The sequence below is a fragment of the Panthera leo genome, chromosome F2 (assembly GCF_018350215.1).
Source record: "Panthera leo isolate Ple1 chromosome F2, P.leo_Ple1_pat1.1, whole genome shotgun sequence".
Taxonomy (NCBI): Eukaryota; Metazoa; Chordata; class Mammalia; order Carnivora; family Felidae; genus Panthera; species Panthera leo.
The window spans coordinates 23,246,762-23,262,345 of record NC_056695.1 but is presented as its reverse complement, the minus strand read 5'-3'; the positions used below and the strand labels follow the sequence as shown (position 1 = coordinate 23,262,345).

General features: G+C 44.2%; 1 protein-coding gene across 8 annotated transcripts in view; it reads left to right on the top strand.

Annotated features, from left to right (window-relative positions):
- Positions 1–15,584, top strand: part of STAU2 (staufen double-stranded RNA binding protein 2) — a 306,837-nt gene that overhangs the window by 266,776 nt on the left and 24,477 nt on the right. The gene's annotated exons all lie outside the window — the stretch shown is intronic.

Below are 15,584 nucleotides of genomic sequence, written 5' to 3'. Positions count from 1 at the left end.
CTGCAAATACACAGAAGAAATCATGGTTTAGGTACCCCATGCTTGCCAAATTTAGTTATGATTCCACAAGGTTTCTGATTGTCTCCCAAACCAGTGAGATGATATCTTCCTCTTCTTACCCAATAAGATACAGCTCAGGCATCAATTCCTGTATTCCTCCTCTCAGCCTCACCTTCCTCCTAATTACTTACTAAGGCTGGGATGAATATTAGTCCTTTAAAACTAGTGCTTATCAGAAGTATTGAAATCTCTGCTTAATGTTTTCCTTTCCCACTGGACCATCAGCTGTTCGTGGTCTGTCGTATACATCTGTGTAAGGGTGAGAGCTGCTGTATGTGCATACATCCCCTATGTGCCAGGCACTGTGGTAAATCCTTTGTGTGCATTATCTCATCTGAGGAAACCCAGGGAGGACCCAGAGACTCAGAGAAGTGATGCCATTTCCCCAAAGTCTCTTAGCCAGATTCCAGACCAGGTCACTCTGACTCCTTAGCCCATATAATCACGTACCACATATCAAAGAACCTAGAGCACAGTTATTCAATGATTCCTTAAACAGAAAGAAGAAAAGTGGGGATAAAGGAGCAAGTGCACCCCAAAAGGTAAAGCTCAGAGCTGTGGTTCCAGCCTCCCAGTCCAAAGCCAGTTCTAGCATTAACAGCTAAACCATTTGGAATGAATCCCTGTCAGAAGCATATTGGAAATCTGTGGAATGTGACCAACATAGCCTAAGCACGTTGGAGCTCCTTATGACATCAGCGTGAAGAAGATGAAAACAAAGCTATGGATGGAGTAGGGCACTAAATAATCAGGGCTCGTATCCTGGAAGCAGCTGATGCTTTTGTCCTCACCAGAGCTGACACCACCCCCCCCCCCCCCCGGCAAACAACTAGGGAATACCACAGGATACTTCAAGGCCAGAAGACCATGGATCTAAGAGTACTCAAAGCCTTAGGAGAGGACAGAGATCACCACTGTCCCTCAAGTGTGTTCCTCAAAAGCCCTTTGTAATTCCTATTTAGCCATCCTTTACCACTGCCGATTTACTCACATCAATTTTTAGGAAAGGCGAAATGGAGCTCTTAAGCTAAATATCATCAAATGTGTTTAAACTTGTTCAAAACTTCTCTCATCCTCTATAGTCATTTAGCATACGTGTTTAACAAGAATTAAAGCCCTTAAATTGATTCAGTCATTTTTGCTGTCTCTCAAATCCTGTCCCTTTTCTAACTTGGAACAGATGAACTTTCCCAAACCACCTCAATCAAAACAATAACAATACAATACAATAACAATACCACTGCCTTTTTCCTTCGAGTTCTTGCTTGGTTCAATATGGAGACAACAGTTCCTCCACAGCATCGAGGCAGGGTAAGGGGAATGTCTGCCAGACCCACAACTCGTCAGGTACCTCAGGCTAGGAGACTGAGGTTCGTAAGAAGATAAGGATATAGAACTGGAATGGAGTTGGAGCTTGGGTTGGCCACGGCTGAGTACAGGCTGAGGGTGAAGTGAGGTGTGTTGACCTATACGAATGGTCTAATAGAAGGAGAACAATCCAATTCAGCTCTGCCCTAGATTCCTCTGCAGCATTCCTCTGATTTCCATTGTGCGTTCACCGCTGGGGCTGGGGCCCCGGGGAGGCCTTGAGAGTCCCAGCCAGCCATGCCTGAGAGCAGCCGCTCCTCCAGAGACAGTGGCCACATTGAGCAAATGAAGATCTGGAGCCAAGGACAAGTATTCCTGAAATATGTGTTTGAAATTCCTGTTTAATGCATATATTCGGCAGCATACCAGGGCCCTTAGTAACAGCCCGTTGGGTGTTGTGACAACAGCGTGGGTGTAATGACAGCAGCCTATGTGGGTCGTGGCAATATCTGGGGGCAGAGCTGCTCGAGTCTGAGGATTGGCTTTTATCTCACTGGGAGCTCTGCACATGCTAGGGCCACGGTTTGAAGTCTCTGGGTGACAGGGAGGGGGCATCATCTTAATGAGAGCAGACTTCATGTAGGAGGCCCACTTCCTGACAGGGAGAGGGTAAAAATGCAGCTCCAGAAACCAGAGTGCCTCTCAACTATTTAAAGTCACCCCCTTAAAAAAGCCCGGACCATTCAGATGGCTCTCAGGATGAATTTAGGGATTTCTGATTTCTGTATGGAAAATGTATTCTGTAAAGCTATTTCTATAGAGTGGAAAGTTATGACTCTTTCATATAAATCTAATAATAAAGCTGAGCTGACATGGCTCATATTCTCTGTATTTGTCAGGAGTTAAGTTTTTTCATGCTAGGTGACAAGAAACTCTGCTTCTCTTTCGTGACTATACACTGTCAAACAAGAGCATCCTCTGTATGGTTGTGTGTGTGTGTGTGTGTGTGTGTGCGTGTGTGCAAACTTTATCTTGCATCTATCTTTGCAGTATAAAAACCTTGGCAAGTTAATATTAAATCAGTAGTTGTTAGTCATGAGAGAACAATGAACATAGGAAACTTCTTTAAAATAAAAAAACTTTAAAGTCAAAATTTGATTACTTTGACAGAAGTAGGCTTCCATTCAATGAAATTTTTTGTTAGATTTTTTAGTCATTGCAGGGAGCTGGAGTGATTAAAATGTTTTATAAGGCACTGTTGTTTTCCATGAAACTCTAGTGTGGCCCTGTTCCCCAGCCACAGGAATGTAAGAACTTCTTGGCAAATACCCTGACTAGGACCGGGTGGGACGATGTATAATTAATGTCAAGTGTTATTGCCCTTCTCCAATGCCATCCACCCACTGACCAGCATCAACTTCCTCCTGTTCTTTCTGTATTCGGAGCTTGGTTTACAGCAGTTCAGTTCTGAATGTGTCAGGATAAAATTCTGGTCTCTCTTTTTGAGAACACACATGTTGAAAATCAGGTTCATGTAACAAGAGCTAACTTTCTTATATCTTTGTTAAAGGTGCTCAGAATGAACCAACATTTTTACAGTTAGAGATAATATTTAAGTTAGCAAAGATTTAAAAAAAAAAGAACATTCTATAGCTACTTTTCAGGGGGTATAATTTTGTTCTCAATTGTTTAACATTCTCCCTTGAGTTTTGCTTGACAAGTATTGGGAGAGAATGTCTGGCAACTGTTAATGAAACCGTAGGCTCTTTTTCTCTCTTTCTTGCTTCTATAAACTTACTAGACAGGCTTAAGTCCAAAGAGTGATAAAGTAAGAAGATATTTGTACATTAAAATGAAAGCAGGAATAAAAGCACATATTCCTGAATATCTTAGAATATTGAATTGGAATCAGAGTAGAAACCATGGGATTCAGATATATTACCCTGAAGCTGAATTGTCTAATGAGGAAAACTATAACTGTTAAAACCAAAATTCCAAGTCAGTGCTAGAGCCAATTTTATTTTATGGAAGTAAAGCTGAGAATCTTAATTAAATCGTAGCTCTTCCTGTGAGGAAGAATTTTCCTGCGAGAAGAAATTTCCTGGGAAGGAAATTTAAGGATGGATCTTAATGGGGATGATGTTCATCAGATTGGTGTTAGTATGCTGTAGTTTGCCTATATTGGTTGTTAAAATATTGAAATACTTCCATACCCGTTGGTAAAGAGCCATGGCCTAGAGCTCTCAGTGCTCTCTGCCAACCCCGTGGCTGCCTAGGCCCCTCTCTGAAAGCCCCCCTTCTTCTCACCTCCCCAAGACCCAGCTAAAGGAGTGACACCCGTGTCTCAGACACTGCCCCAGCCCAGAGTGGCAGTCTGCTTGGTCAGTGCCTGTATTAACCTGTTAACCGTGTTAACCTGTTGTTCAGTACTTTGCATATCATGCCTAGCCTAGTGGAAATCCTACAAATTAAAGCCGCTAAAATAAGGATATTGCAGTAGAAAGGAAAGTCAGACAAATGTTACACCAAAGAGAAAACTAAGAGTGGTATTCAAAGCTCAGATTGAATAAATTGTAAGCAAAGCCTCAGAGTCACGGGGACGTGGGAGATCAAAGCCAGTGCATAGTTTTTCTCGGCCTATTGCTTTGCTGATTCACACATGTCTGCAAGAATTCTTTTCCTCCCCCATCCTCTTATTTTAGCAGCATATCTTTTTTGTACCAAATCATTAGTCTGGAAAGCATAAAATGAAATTCCTCTATGACAACATTACAAATGGAAATATGAGAGGGTGCCTAAGCGTGAATGGTTCATTTGAGATGAAGACCCAACTGCCTGTGTATTTGCTGAGGCTGCGGGGGCTGCCTGGGGTCCACAAGGCACCTGGTGCAGGCTTCTCGGCCCTTCTCAGAATTGGTTCCCTGGGAGGGCCCTGCAGCCCCTAAGGGCCTGTGCTTGGACACCAACCTACATTCTATTTAATTATTGATTGGCATTCAGATGCTAATATCAAAAGGGAAGTGCTTCATTGGCTGTTGAGATTTCTTTCTGTGTATTTTTAAGTTTGATTTGGGTCTCTAATATTCTTGTTTTTTTCCACTGGAAAACAGATATCTGACTGCAGATCAGTCATTTTTGTACCTCTCAGTGCCCTTGATTAGCGAAAAAAGCCAGAGAGAATTATGAAGAAAATCTTACTTCATAGATAAAATGTGCCCATGAGGAAAAACTACAGCATTTTAAAGAGTGCCCAATGCAAATTAAAGATGTCAGGGCTGGGGGTGCCTGGGTGGTTCAGTCGGTTAAGCGTCCAGCTCTTGGTGTCAGCTGATGTCATGATCTCACGGTTTGTGAGATTGAGCCTGGCATCAGGCTCTACTCTGACAGCATGGATCCTGTTTGGGATTGTCTCTCTCCCTCTCTCTCTGCCCCTCCCCCCCCCCAACAAATAAATAAATAAACTAGAAAAAAAAAAGAAAGACGTCAGGGCTTAAAAAAATGTCATTAACAAGTTCAAATATCAATGTATTTATTAAATCAGAGAATCAAAGATTTTGGAACAAACAGAAAAGGATCTTGTTTCATTTGATAAATGTGCTTTTCAATGCACTGTATGTGATTCACTACTAGATAAAATTGTTCTGTAATACTCCTCAAATTTGAATTTAGCAGCCCCTGTACTGTTTCCATTTTTGAACACATGTCCAAATGTGTTTGTGCCTAAATTATGCATATTTAAAAACTGTAACTGTTGTCATAGAGAAAATGTCAGTGGCTTTAAAAGTATAGAATTGTGTCAGCCCAGGCAACCCACATATGAGTAGCAGGAAGAGAATGACTATCTGGTGAGATCCAATGGAACGGACACCCCCAAGACCTCCAGCTGCAGGCACTATGCTCATTCCTGCCTCACAGCTAGGCTGTTTGGCCGCATCCCCTCCTGCTCCCTCTCACTCACACCTGACAAATTCTTCCTCTTTTGTGTGCACATTTCCTATTTCTTTATGCCCTCCATGAAGCAGAGATAATGTTGTGCATATAGGATGCATTCAAAAGACGCCTGACTGAATGAATGATTGATAACTCTGGGCAGATTTCCGTTATTCTTTCTCTGTGTAATGCAAGATGAGAGGTTCCATTTCTTACTGTGGATTAATTCGGGCTCACTCATTTTAAATAGGCCCTGTTTAAAGTCATCTATACCACCAACGGAGATCTGTTTTAAATAGACCACACTGTAGGGATGCCTGGGTGGCTCAGTCGGTTAAGCGTCTGACTTCAGCTCAGGTCATGATCTCACAGTCTGTGAGTTTGAGCCCTGTGTCAGGCTCTGTGCTGACAGCTCAGAGCCTGGAGCCTGCTTCAGATTCTGTGTCTGCCTCTCTCTCTGCCCCTCCCCTGCTCATGCTCTGTCTCTCTCGGTCTCAAAAATAAATAAAAACATTAAATAGACCACACTGTATATTTTAGATTGCCCTTTTGTGCCTAATCTCATGCAGTAATTATGTCCTACTTAACTTTTAATTCAACAATGCTCCATGGCAACAAGACTGAAATACATGCTACTCACAGAACTGAATATTGTAAGAGTATTTGTTTTACTGCTGAGCCTGATCCTGCCCACTGGAGAGAGGCATCTTTGTAATTGATCTGTGCCAATTGTGGATTCCTTTCTGGCTTACACCTAGACATTGAACCCATCCTCTTAGACTAAAAATAGCCAAGAGCTTTGATTTAGCTGATACCTTCAGGCACCAAGCCTTAGCTTCTCATCCATCCATCTGTCCATCCAATATTTATTGAATACCCTATACATTTTGGATTTGTGTTAGAACTAAAGAGATAAATACAACATACCCCCTGACCTTGAATAGCTTGTGGCCTGGTGGGGTACAGAGGCATTCAGTCTCACATATTATCAATATGATACAAATCCATAGTGGAGATATGGGCAAAGCATTTGGATGTACACAAGGCAGAACAATTTATTCTCAGGGATTAGGGGAGCATTTAGGGAGGAAATGACAGCTTAGCTGAATCCTAAATAATACGTAGTGGTTTTTCAGGTGCAGACAGGTGGGAAGGGCCCTCTAAGCAGAGGGAATAGACTAAGCAAAGGCACAGAGCACCTCCTGGACCTGTCTCTGGAGGCTGTGAGGACTGTCTCCCATTCCTATTTTAGTATATGTGCTACCCAAGTGAGCATGACTGTCTCCGTGCCTGGTTTGGGCTATCCTTCCTGCCCTGAACTGTGGCTGCCCCAGGACCACTGGGAATATTTCCAGATCAAGGAAGATCTGGTAAGAGACTTCAGTGTCTACGGTGGCTGGAGCAAGGCTTGTGGGCATATTGATCTTTGACTTCTGACCTGTGGTCCTGACTCCTAGGCCCTCTACCCTAGGCACACGGCCCCTGAGAGAGTGGTGGTTTGATCAGAGACCAAAGCTGTGAGGTTCTCCAAATCAATTCTGCCTCTACTTTCTGAACCTTTACATAAGGAAAATTCCCCACCATTAGATAGCAGCGAGTCCCAAACCCAGCCCAGCAGAGCAGGCAGTAGGCTTCATGACCTGCACCTCTGTACAAGGGGATGGGATCCAGATGGCCCTTCTGCCTGCAGCAAGGCATGTGCTTGGTGTGCTCGCACATGGGCGAATTCCAGTGTTGTGCTGCAAACACGGAGTAGGATGACCTGGCTAAATATTTCCATCTCCAGTGGAGCCTGAATCCTATGTTTAAGCATGAGCTGGCTTGGAAGAACTGCCAAAACCACTCCTCTTCTAGCCTGGGGAGGACTCAGTCCCCTGACAAAAGCGCCCATCTATCAGTGCTAACAATCCCAGACCTGTGCAGTTTGCAGCTCTCGTGCAGTGTCATTGTCCCCTGGGAGACACAGTCTCACTGTTGGCTTTGCTGTAGTCTCTGAAGCGGTGTCTGTGTGTTAATATACAGCTGTAGGCTGTACATCTAGAACTCCTACAGCTCAGTAAGCTGAGATGATATTGAATTGCCTTTGAAAGATCTCCCCATTAGTCCTTTCCTTGTCTCAAATTCTTTGTCTTCTCTCTTTAAAAATAATAAAATATTAAATGCCATTCAAATGTCAGACGTCCTCCTGGACTGTTATTGCATCTGTCATGTTGAAGAAGAGAGCAGCTGGGTAAACGATCAGCAGATAGTATTGGCACAAAGTGACCCAGGACCCCATTCCCGTGGACCCTAGTCTTCACTTTCTTTCTCGGTTGCTGCCACTGAGTTAGCATTTAGACAAATATGCCTCAATACAGGTACAAACAAAAATCACAGAAAGAAGTCTTTTAGACCCATTTTATGATGATACTATCATGAAGAGTAAGTGGAAAGCATAGGGAGCATAAGGAGAAAAGAGAGTCCTTTGTGCACGGTTGGTGAGAATGTAAATGGGTGCAGCCACTGTGGAGAAGAGAGTGGAGGTTCCTCAAAAAATTAAAAACAGAACTCCCATATGGTCCAGCAATTCTACTTCTGGGTATTTATCCAAAGGAAACACCATCACTAGCTCGAAAAGATATCTGTACCCCCATGTTCATTGCAGCATTATTTACAGTAGCCAAGACATGGAAACAACCTAAGTGTCCAACAGTGGATGAACAGATAAAGGAAATGTAGTACACACACACACACACACACACACACACACACACACACAATAGAATATTATCAGCCATAAAAAAAAAAAAAAAAAAAAAAAGAAGGAGGGGAGCCTGGGTGGCTCAGTCAGTTAAGCACCTGACTCTTGATTTCAGCTCAGGTCATGGTCTCATGGTTGTGAGATGGAGCCCCATGTTGGGCTCTGCACTGGGCATGGGGTCTGCTTGAGATTCTCTCTCCCTCTGTCTCTGCCATCATTCTCTTTGTGTGCTTTCTCTTTCTCAACAACAAAAAAAGGAAATTCTACTATTTGGAACAACATGGATGGAACTTGCAGGCATTATGCTAAGTGAAAGAAATCAGACAGATAAAGACAAATACTGTATGACCTCACATATATGAGGTATCTTAAAAAAAAAAAAGAACTAACCCATTGATACAGAGAACAGATTAGTGGTTGCCAGAGGAAAGTGGGAGAGGAGTGAAGGGATGGGGGCAATTAAAGGGGGTTAAAAAAAGCAGCAGCATAAATTAATATGTGAGTTGAAGGTATATCTACTGAACATTTTTTTAACTAGGTCATGTCTGCAAATGAAATAGGCAACCAGATAATCCAAGATGAAATATTATTCTTTAGGGTTCTGCAAATTTTACATTTGTCCAATGGGTGTTATATCACAGTTACTGTTTAATGCTTTGGCATGTGTAGTAAAATGCAACTTTATGAATGTGTGGCATTTTTAAAACTAACCTGCAGCCTTAAGTGCTCAATCTGTAGCTGCTAATTTGGACTGGTGGGCAGAATTCCTATTTTATAGCTTGCTCTATGGAGAAACAAATTTAATAACCTCTCTTTTATGGATAACTTATTTATTTATTAAGGATTACTAATTTTTTAAAAAAATTTAGCATTTATTTTTGGGAGACAGAGAGAGACAGAGCACAAGCTGGGTAGGGGCAGAGAGGAGGGAGACACAGAAGCTGAAGCAGGCTCCAGGCTCTGAGCTGTCAGCACAGTGCCTGACACAGGGCTCAAACCCATGGATCGTGAAATGATGACCCAAGCCAAAGTCAAATGCGTAAGCGACTGAGCCACCCAGGCGCCCCAAGGATTACTAATTTTTAAATAGTCTAATATTCTGGGTTTTTTTTTCTAAGAAATGTATTTAGAATCAGATGTACTTAGAATCAGATGGTCTCAAGTAAAAGGAAAACAGATTTTAGTGGAAGTGCCCATTTGTTTTCTGGCTATGCAGACATGTATCCTGAGTGAAGGCACACAGCTCTGCCCTCCAGAACAGAGTGGATGCTAGGGCATGTCTTCTGCTCAGAGGACATACACCCAGTGGGGAGAGAGTAACCTGGCTGTGGTGTGAGCCACACCTAGGACAATTACCTGCCAAAACCAAACAAACAAACAAACAAACACAAAAACAACCATATGTCTAATCAGTAGCTGTGTCTTTTAGAAAGACATGATGTTATTCGTCTTACCAAGCCAGAATTTATATTTATTGGTATAAAATGAAGGGGCACCTGGGAGGTTCAGTCAATTAAGCACCCAAATCTTGATTTCGGCTCAGGTCATGATCTCACAGTTTGTGGGATTGAGCCCTGCGTCAGGCTCTATTCTGACAGAGCAGAGCCTGCTTGGGATTCTCTCCCTCTCTCTTCTCCTCCCCCACTTGCTCTCTCTCTATCTCTCTCAAAAGAAATAAACTTAAAAAAAATTTTTTTTAATTAAAAAACAAAATGAAAAAAATCTACCTACCCTAAGAAGTCATTGCCTCTTAAAAGAAAAAAAAAAGTTCTTCTGATTTCTAAAAAGAGCTATCCATTTTCAAACTGGTTTATCTACTCAGGCCTCAAAGCACCCAGGCTATGACAGACCCCTGTGCCAGTTTTCATCAGCTTGGTTTGGGTAGCCAAGTGCCTCTCAATGTTTTCCAGACAGCGCTCAGAGCCTAGAGAGTATGTTTTCTGAATATATTTGCACTTTAGGTCTAGAATACTGAGCAAAGAAATGGAAATACATGCTTATGTACTCATGAAAAAATATAAAATGATAGCTTTTACGTTCTGGCTGAAATTCAAATGTTTGGAGTAAATAATTGCCAACAATAGCTTATGAATATAGTGTATTTTTTATATGCTCTCACAGGTGAATTTTATCTCCATGGAAATATGTTTTCCCTTTTACAATAATTTCTAACCTCAAAAAATATAAAGTCACAGGTGGATTTTTTTTTTTACACTTCTGCTTTTTCCTCATTTTAAAGGTGAGATATAGAGATTACATTTTTGCTAAGAAACCTGCAGCTGTGAGTCTTATCTTTGAAAATTATGCCTGCTCTTTTGCAATTTCATCTTAAAGACACTGAGTTACAGTCATTTACTAATCACAAATACAAAATGCATTAGGTTTTAACAGCAGATCTAAATTAAAAACTCAGTAACTTGGAACAAATGGACCTTTTAGTTCATTTCCAAACTAAAACCCTGGTTACATTTTATTGTTTCTAAACCTTTCTTACTGCAAACCATCAATCCACCAACTTCTTCCTGGCTCATTCGGGCTTTGAACTGTACCTTTACGGTGCTATAAATTAGCATGTCACTGGGATATGCTGTAATTTGCATTAACTCCTTTCCAGTTGAAGCTGTCTATCTTTGAAGACATCTTTACAATACTCAGAATCCACTCCGTAAAGTAATACCCAACTAAAGATGTAAAACATAAATTTAAAAAACATGTTTTGGCTTTTATCTCAAGATGGAAAATAAAAGTGGTCAAGGTTATGTGTGCAGTTCTGTGATCCAGAACTCACTTTCTGATACTTTAGTGCCATTGTTTCAGGCAGAGACATTTTAGCAGCAGGAAACAGAGGGAAGAACACAGCCCTGCTCTCACCCACCTGAAGACAAGGAGCCATTTTAAAGATACGGTTACAGGGGGAAATGGTCAGGGTCACAAAATTGTCAATGAAATGCACTCTAATCGGGGCTTGATGTGGGATGCATGGCCAGAAAAAGCCAAAAGTCTCAGTTGAGAGGGGACAAGGCTGCTCCCAGGGCTGGTTTGGCCAGACCCAGATGAGGCTCACAAGAGTGGCCCTGACCAGGCCCCTGCGAGCCACCCACAGCAGGTGTCAAGCCTCTCTGTCCTCTGTCACAGAGGTGCTGTCCTGATGGGGTAGGAGAGGGGTGAGAGAGCAAGCAGTGGATAACTGGGGAGACTCTTGAGGGGGAATGAAACCACCCTGCTCGCCTGTGAACCTGAAACTCTAGAAAGCGAGCCTTCTGGATGCATCAGGGAGCTATCTGTCCACTGTGCACCTGTCTGTCAGAGGGACCACGTTGGCTCCAGTCTGGGGTCATTCCCCACACCCAGCTCCTTGGCTTCCACTGCCTGCCTGCCCTTCTCCAAGTGCATCCTGCAGAAGCTGATCCGTCAGTGGAATTTGTTTTCCAAGCTTTAAAAACAAAATTACTGGGAGGGTAAGAGAAAACCCAAGCCCTTCAGTCCTTGGGCAGCATGCCACCAAACTCCTTGAACTCCAGCCCTGGGTTTTTGTGTCCCTTTGAAATAGACACGGTTTGGGTTGAACCTGCACTTCCTAGCATCTGGAGAAGAGAAGGAAGAGTATACTATTTTTAAAAGGAACTTTCTGGAAAGTGTACAAAACCTGATAATTAAAAAAATAAAAACCAAACCCTCAGCTGCACAAACAGCCCTTGTTCTCTTCCAGCAAAGGTCTGTCAGGAGTGCCCACCTTCCTCTCCCTGAGAAGAGCAATTAAGGAGACCAGGAAGCATCGCTGAGTTGGTCTGTTTTCTAGCAAAGCCTTTTCAATCACCTCCTTTGATCTAGCTGTGAGTGTGGGAGGGGGAGCGAAACCAACCTGCTTCATGCCTCCGGCCCTATTTGTAGGCACTGTGTTGGAAGAGCGTTTTGTCTCTCAGCATATTTTCTGGAATCAGAGCGCACACATCTGTCTTTATGCCCAGCCGCCTCTCTGGGCCCAAACAAGTTCTCTGTGAGTTTCCCCAACCGAGCTCAGCGGGATCTCTGTCAGCTGCAAGATTTATGTCATCTCGTTCAGTCCTGAGAACTGCTCCTTCGGCTTTTCACATCTGGATTTAATTGGAAAGACATTAAGTGCACTGGAAAAGCATATTTCAGGGCAGCTCTTTATAGACACCCCTATTAAAGGGGCTGACGGCTGTAGGTTCAAGTGGGACGAGCAAAGACAACATCTCAAAAGGCGAAAGCACGAAGTAATGAAAGAGCCGCTGGGAATGAGATGGTCCCGTTCGAGGATCACGTTTATTCAGTTACTTTGGGAGAGAAATGTGATAAGATACCTGCCAACTGCAAGCTTTGCCCAGCAGCGTGTGGGATCGACACACGGACAACCGGGCCTTTTGGTGTTTTCGCGAACGGCACCTGCGATGCCTGGTCTCCACATCCACATTCTCGTGTGCCGGCGTTTGGATGTGTGATACACAAACATTTTAGGGTAGCGAGAGAGGGTGGATGGTAACTGCAAATGCCATCACCTTCTTACCTCACCATCCCCACAAGGGGTGGTGACAGAGTCCCAGGGGCGACCTCACCCTGTGGTATCTTGATACATAACAATAGCAGCATCTGGCGAGCTTGGAGAAAAGATGGCACACACACTTGTGTGATTTTTGCAAAGTCTCTGACTCCATAACCTTCTTCTGTGAGTGTGCCCTGGTAGGTCTTAAATAAGTACGTCCGAGACTGAAGGCAGAGGTCCGTCTGTGTGATGATCAGCATAATACAAACGGTCTACGTTTTCAGACTTGGGCTTGGGTCAAAAAGATATTAAAAGCCAAAGAACAGTTGTCATCAGAGAAATACAGATATCTCTCTTTGATTGTGTTACATTTTGAGGCCCTAAACTTTCTAGCTCAAGAGCAGCTTAAATTCCCTGAAGTCTTAACTGCCCAAATGTTTTCTTAACAGAGAGTAAAATGGGTATTTAGTTTCCTCTCTTGGACTCCCCTTCATCTCATCTCTCGTTTGAGCCATGGACCCTTTGGTCACTCTGGTGAAACCTATGGACCTCTTCATAGAAGAAAATTTTTAAGGGTACCTGGGTGGCTCAGTTGGTTGAATGTCCCACTTCCAGCTCAGGTGATGGTCTCTCAGCTCCTGAGTTCAAGCCCCACATCGGGCTCGCTGCTGTCAGCACAGAGCCTGCTTCGGATCCTCTGTCCCCCTCTCTCTGCTCCTCCCCTGCTTGCACTCTCTCAAAAATAAAGAAAGAAACAAAAGAAAGAGTATTTTTAAACAAATAAAAATACATAAGATTTCAAAAAATTCTATTGACATCAATGATCAAAATATTTTGAGAATATCTATGCTATTGAAGAATGTTTGAGAGTAACTAAGAATAAATTTGTACTGTGGTAATAAATGGGTTTATTAGCACATAGACTAATGAGATCTAGCAATTGGTCTAATAACTCTACTTCTAATGTACTTCCAATATTTTTAATATTTTGCCTAAGGAAGTGCTAAGTTTCAGTTGGATGTTAATACACATCAAAAAATGTAATGTTCTGTCTGTACCGTGGACCCCAACTTAAAACCCCTGGTTTGGTGAGGACACCATCTAACTAGCATCCATGGACCGTGGGTCTGTTTCTCAATCAGGCCCTTTCCTCCAGGAGCCTCAGCCTACCCCTTGGCCCTTGTCCTAAGCTGAGCGACTTGGAAGGTGTTTGGCTTCCCTGCAGCCCCAGAGGGAAGGTGTTGCTTCCTTCAGTGTTTGTGGAAGGTGCTGGCAGATCAGGTCAGAGCAGGGACCTGGCAGGGCACTTCTTTACACAGTGGGCAGTGGGGGGACTCCGGAGAAAGGCCTGTCCACACTGGAGTCAGTTAGCCCCCCTGGGCACAATGAGAGAGAAGGCCTCTGCCCAGAGAAAGCAGCATAACTGCAAGGGGTGTCAGTGGTGTAAGATGTGAAGAAGCATCAAGTCAGTTAGGAAGAGAAAAGGCTTAGGCCGTTCTGATTGCCTCCCGGCTGGTCTCCCTGCCTCTGCACCATCCAGCTGCGAGCAGGTGGCTCCTTTGAAAACACAAATCTAGGGGCCACTGGGTGGCTCAGTCCCTTAAGCGGCTGACTTCTGCTCAGGTCATGATCTCGTAGCTGGTGAGTTCAAACCCCGTGTCAGGCTCTGTGCTGACACCTAGGAGCCTGGAGCCTGCTTTGGATTCTGTGTCTCCCTCTCTCTCTGCCCCTCCCCCGATTGTGCTCTGTCTCTCCCTCTCAAAAATAAATAAACATAAAAAAAAATAAAAAATAAACAAATATGAAAACAAATCTAAGCATGTCACTGCCCTGGTTAAAGTTTGCAATGACACAGAGGCCCTTATGGGCCCAGTTGTGTCCCTCTTAAAATTCAAGCGTTGAAGCCCTATCCCCAGAATGGGACTTTAAAGAGACAATTGGCCTTTAAAGAGGCAACTTAAAGTGGGCAAACTGACCGGTGTCCCTATTAGAAGAGGAAATGAGGACACCAGGGATGCAGGCACTCAGAGAAAAGACCACGTGAGGACACGGAGAAAGCAGCAGCTGGCAGCAAGCCAAGGAGCGAGGCCCCGGGAGAAAGCAGCCCTGCCGCCGCCTTGGTCTCGGACTTCCAGCCGCCTGAACTGTGGGAAGATCAATGTCCGTTGCATAAACCACCCAACCACCCGATCTGCAGTGTTTTGTTTCAGCAAACCCGCAGGGCCCGCCCAGCCTAACTAAGGCTTCCTGGGAGGACAGACCCCGCTCCCCCACGCCCCCCACCGGCCCCTCCGGGAACACTGCTGCCGCCTAGTTGGCCGCACACGCGAGGCACGCTGCTTCTCGCCCCGGTGCCTCTCATGCTGGGCCCTGTCCTGGATGCCTTTCTCCCGCGCCTGCTCTTCCTCTGCAAACGCTCGGGCTGCACGGCGCCCAGGAAGACTTTCCCGCCCCCACCGGGCTGTGGGTCCCTCCCGGAGCGCCCCGATGGCCTGCAGCGCGTTTTCTGTGCTCCCCACCCACCGGGCACCTCAGGGGAGGGCTGTCTTTGCTTCACCTTTGGCCACAGCCTGGCACGGCACTCCCGCACGCCGGATGTATCGGCTAAACAAGTACATGTAGCATCTTCCAGCCAGAGTGTCCTCACACTACAGATATTCTGGGTTCAGGGCCAGGGCAGGCCATTTACCAGCTCCAGACCTTAGAAGAGTCTCATGACCTCTCTGAGATGCAAGCTCCTGAGGGAACTGTGGGCGCAGGGCCAGGGCAGTGTTTCTCAAGCCTTAGAAGACCCGGGTCTTCTTTTAGCAAATGGTTTTTTAAAAAGGTTAAATACACACACACACACACACACACACACACACACACACACACACATATACACATGTATATACGTGTATATATGTATATATATAAAAATCATATATGTATATATGATTTTTCCCAAAATGATTCTTGATCCATGAGTGCCTGTAAACTGGGATGATTTTGCCAACCTTTACTCTCTCTAGTTTAAAACTTACTGATGCTGGAGCTAGGAGG